Source organism: Aegilops tauschii, chromosome 3 (assembly GCF_002575655.3).
Source record: "Aegilops tauschii subsp. strangulata cultivar AL8/78 chromosome 3, Aet v6.0, whole genome shotgun sequence".
NCBI lineage: Eukaryota > Viridiplantae > Streptophyta > Magnoliopsida > Poales > Poaceae > Aegilops > Aegilops tauschii.
The window spans coordinates 117,541,791-117,546,901 of NC_053037.3; the positions used below are offsets into that span (position 1 = coordinate 117,541,791).

General features: G+C 52.1%; 1 long non-coding RNA gene across 1 annotated transcript; it reads right to left on the bottom strand.

The window, feature by feature from the left end:
- Nucleotides 1-1,216: 1,216 nt before the first annotated feature.
- LOC141042293 (uncharacterized) lies at nt 1,217-4,832 on the bottom strand. The gene is made up of 3 exons (XR_012204424.1): nt 4,034-4,832; nt 2,835-2,909; nt 1,217-1,499 (listed from the first exon to the last, which is right to left on the bottom strand). It is a non-coding gene; the product is annotated as an uncharacterized lncRNA (long non-coding RNA).
- Between the last annotated feature and the right edge of the window lie 279 nt (nt 4,833-5,111).

Genomic DNA, 5,111 nt, shown 5'->3' on the forward strand with positions numbered 1-5,111 from the left:
CGCGGGTCTCCAGGGCGTCGGATCCGGCCGGCGGGAGCCCATCTCCGATGATGGTGGCGCCGGTTGGTGCTCCTGTTCGAGGCAAGGATAGAGAGAGAGATATATTCAGAGAAGCAGAACGGAAAGGGAAAGAAGAGAGAAGGCGAGGGCGACGGGCGCGCGACCTGCAGGGCTCCGGCGACGAGGCAACGCGGCGGCCACGGACTTGGCGAAGCAGGGGAGCTCCGGGACGTGCGGGACGCGGGGATGGACATGGGAGGACGGATCCGTCCGTCTCCCGGCTGGCCTGGTGCAAACGGCGGCGAGGGAGCTGCGGCCAACCATGGCTGTTCCTGGTACAGAGAGGGAGAGGCATGAGAGACGAGGGAGAGAACCAGAGGGAGGAGGGACGGAGGAGAAGAAGAGGGGAAGAGGCGACGGGGTCCTGGTGGTGCTGCTGCTTGCAGCCGGTGGCGAGCTGCTCGTGACGCGGGGGGTGGGGGGGGGGGTTGATGAAGAGCCCGGTGCACAAGGGCGCCATGTGAGGGAGGTCGTGGGTGGCTGGTGGAGTGGATGGATGATCGAGGAAGGCTTGGGAGGAGCGGGTGGAATTTTGGATCGGGGAAGATCCCGAGGAAGGAGAGAATGGATAGGGGTGGCGGCGGCTAGGAGGATCCCTAGAAATTAGGGATTCGGTCTAGGGATAGGCTAATATATATATAGCGAGTGAGTTAGATTAAGTACGATCTAGTCCCTCCGATCGAAATCAGACGGCCCGGAATAAATAGGTTAGAGGAGTCCAGCAAAGAACCAATGATATTTTCGGGATGTTTGGGGATGATCCGAGCCCATCGGTCATGACTGCACGGGTCGGGTTCGGGGAAGTTTTCGGACGTGCACACGAGGGGGTCTGTGCACTATACAGAGAGACTCCAGTTTAGGCAAGAGGGAAACGAAGAACAAGGTTGGTCTCAGAACGGTCAACAAAAGCAAGGGGGGACGTGGCAACTACGAGCAGATGCGAGTTTTAAAAACAATGACGACTACGAGTGCCGATGCAATGCGGATGATGCCATGATGAAATGCAACAAACAAAATAAAACACACGACGGCAACGAAGAACATTGAAGGCTTCAGAAGCGTCGGTCTCGGGGCGTTACTGTGACGCCCCCGATTTGACCGTACACTAATCATGCACGCAAATGTGTACGATCAAGATCAGGGACTCACGGGAAGATATCACAACACAACTCTACAACATAAGTAAGTCATACAAGCATCATTATACAAGCCAGGGGCCTCGAGGCCTCGAATACAAGTGCTCGATCATAGACGAGTCAGCGGAAGCAACAATATCTGAGTACAGACATAAGTTAAACAAGTTTGCCTTAAGAAGGCTAACACAAAAGTAGCAACGATCGAAAAGGCAAGGCCTCCTGCCTGGGACCTCCTAACTACTCCTCGAAGCCGAACTCCACGTAGAATCATCCTCGGGATCTCTAGCTCCTGGACTCCAGCATCTGGTTGAGACAATCCGGTATAGAAAGCGGAAAAGAGGGAGAAAAGCAACCGTGAGTACTCATCCAAAGTACTCGCAAGCAAGGAGCTACACTACATATGCATGGGTATATGTGTAAAGGGTCATATCGGTGGACTGAACTGCAGAATGCCAGAATAAGAGGGGGATAGCTAATCCTGTCGAAGACTACGCTTCTGGCAGCCTCCATCTTGCAGCATGTAGAAGAGAGTAGATTGAAGTCCTCCAAGTAGCATCGTATAACATAATCCTACCCGACGATCCCCTCCTCGTCGCCCTGTTAGAGAGCGATCAGCGGGTTATATCTGGCACTTGGAAGGGTCTGTTTTATTAAGTATCCAGTTCTAGTTGTCATAAGGTCAAGATACAACTCCGGGTCGTCCTTTTACCGAGGGACACGGCTATTCGAATAGATAAACTTCCCTGCAGGGGTGCACCACATAACCCAACACGCTCGATCCCATTTGGCCGGACACACTTTTCTGGGTCATGCCCGGCCTCGTAAGATCAACACGTCGCAGCCCCACCTAGGCTCAACAGAGAGGTCAGCATGCCGGTCTAAACCTATGCGCGCAGGGGTCTGGGCCCATCGCCCTATGCACACCTGCACGTTGCGTACGCGGCCGGAAGCAGACCTAGCCCCCTTAATACAAGCGCGAGCTTACGGTCCAATGCGGCGCGCGCCACTCAGTTGCTGACGTCAAAAGAGCTTCGGCTGATACCACGACGTCGGGATACCCATAACTACTCCCACGTAGATGGTTAGTGCGTATAGACCAAATGGCCAGACTCAGATCAAATACCAAGATCTCGTTAAGCGTGTTAAGTATCCGCGAACGACGTCCAGGGCCAGGCCCACCTCTCTCCTAGGTGGTCTCAACCTGCCCTGGCGCTCCGCCACAAAGTAACAGTCGGGGGCCGTCAGGAACCCAGGCCCACCTCTACCGGGATGGAGCCACCTGTCCTTTCAGCCCCCTCATCAGAATCACTTGCGGGTACTCCTCGAGCCACCCGACTTTAGTCACCACATGTGTCATGTATATAATGTATATAGTATATACCCGTGATCACCTCCCAAAGTGATCACGGCCCAGTAGTATAGCATGACAGACGGACAAGAGTGTAGGGCCACTGATGGAACACTAGCATCCTATACTAAGCAGTAGGATAGCAGGTAAGGGTAACAACTGTAGCAACAATGACAGGCTATGCATCAGTATAGGATTAACCGAAAGCAGTAACATGCTACACTACTCTAATGCAAGCAGTATAGAGAAGGAATAGGCGATATCTGGTGATCAAGGGGGGGGGGGCTTGCCTGGTTGCTCTGGCAAGAAGGAGGGGTGGTCGTCGATGTAGTCGATCTCGGGGGTATCGGCAACGGTCTCGGGGTCTACCGGAAAGAAGTAGCGGAGGGGGAACACAATAAATAACAGAGCAATCAAAGCATCACAAAGCATAACAGAGCAATACGCGGTGCTAGGTGTGCCCTAACACGGTACGAGGTGATACCGACGAAGGGGGAAAACAACCGGGAAAGTATCCCCGGTGTATCGTGTTTTCGGACAGATGAAATGGAGGCGGAAAGTTGCGTGTTCTCTATGCTAGGGATGTGTGGCGGATGAACGGACTGCGTATTCGGATTCGTCTCGTCGTTCTGAGCAACTTTCATGTACAAAGTATTTTCATCCGAGTTACGGATATTTTTATATTAATTTTCAAAGCTTTAAACCATTTTATGAAATTTCTGGTTTTATTATTAAATCGAAATTAAAACAGGAAATACTCTTGTCACCTACTGCCATTCTAGCTACAGCGTATGACAGTGGGGCCAATGGGGATGGGTTGACCCATTCAAGGGTTGATTGGTCAACATATAAACAGTACCGCGGGACCCAACTGTCATTGAAAGTAACTAAATTGACTTTGGTTATTTATTTTAATCTCAGGGAACCCACATGTCATCTGTACTAACCTAACCACTAATTAGCATCTAGTCTTAAACAGGGCCCAAACCGGCCACTGGTGTGCTTGGGCACGCACGCACGAGAGTGCATCGTGGCCACGGCCAACAACTTGCAGTAGTGGGCAAGAGTAGCAAGCAACAGCTAGGGGCAGTATCACTATCACCACAGCTAGCAAAGGAGCAGAGCAACTACAAAACACAGCGGTGGCAGAGCATCAGCTCAGCGGCAGAGGCAACAAGCAGCAACAGCCAGTATCGACAGCAATGGCGGCGGCAGCAACAAACAACAATAGCAACGAGCAGTGAGTAGCAGAACGCGGCAGCAGCACGAGCAGCAGGCCCGGTGGAGCAGTAGCAGCGGCGCAGCGACAGGGCAGACGCGGCCTGCGCGGGCGCGTCCCTCGGGCAAGCAGCAGCACGAGAGTGGGGGGCGCAACGACGAGCGCGTACACTGAGGCTCGAACGCGGCCATGGAAGAGGACAACCGAGCTCGGGGACGACGGCAAACGACAACGAATAAAAGGGGAAAGGGGGGAATCGATGAGGCTCACTAGGAGGAGGTCGGGGACGTGCTCGCATAGGTTGAGGGGGCGCCGGAGGTGGGGATCGACGACGACGGCCGTGGCGGCTGTGGTGGGGATGGCGGCTCGATGTGGAGCATACAAGGCCCTTTGGCCTCGATCCAGAGGCGTAGGTGAAGGAGACGAGGTTGGGGAAGCTCGTCGCCACCTTGTAGCAGCTCGGGGATGACCCAGAGAATGGCAACGACGACGCGGCGGCGACGGCAACGCACGGGCGTCGAGCAGGAGAGGCAGGGGCGCAAGAGGGAAGAAAAAGGGGATGCTAGGGTTTCGGGGAGGAGGGGGCCGGTCTTATCCATCTCGGGGTGTCGTGGATGCTCGATACGAGCTCATCGGGCGTGTGGACGGCCGGCCAGAGGCCACAGCCATGGCTCTGTCTCTCTGTACATCTCTATACATAATAAGAAGGAGAAGGCCGTGGTGGGCTTGGGCCATGCTACTGTAGCACTAGGCTTTCTAGTGCACAGTGTGCACTTAGCCCCTTCTCTAGTTTCTCTGTTTTTATATTTTGGTACTGTTTTCTACTTAACTCCCATAGCAAATGAATTTAGGCCAACTTGAAATTTGGCGCATAATTAGTGGGCAATATTTTGAGACAGCACAAAAGTTTTCATGTGGTTTGAGAAAAACATAAACATTTGTTTATATTTAAAAGCCCATAATAGTTGTCATTGGACCACTTTAATATTTTGCGAAGGATTAATTAGTGAGTCAAATGAAGTTGGCTTCCACATGACAAATGATCATGGGGGAATATAGAACTATTCAAACATTTTTAGTTTTATAGTTTGAGAGAAATAATAATTTGACTTGCCTTTTAAATTTGAATTTGAGGTCGGTTTGGGACAAAGTGATGATTAGCAAAATTTAATTATGATGATGTGGCGCCTTTAGTAGGAGTTTACTGTAGCTTAATTATCCGGGCGTCACAATTCTCCTCCACTACAAGAAATCTCGTCCCGAGATTTAGGAGCGGTTATAAGGGGGAAGGGATTTGGTTACGAAATTCTAACGATTCTTCTCGGTCATACTTGCTCTTCTCGAAGAG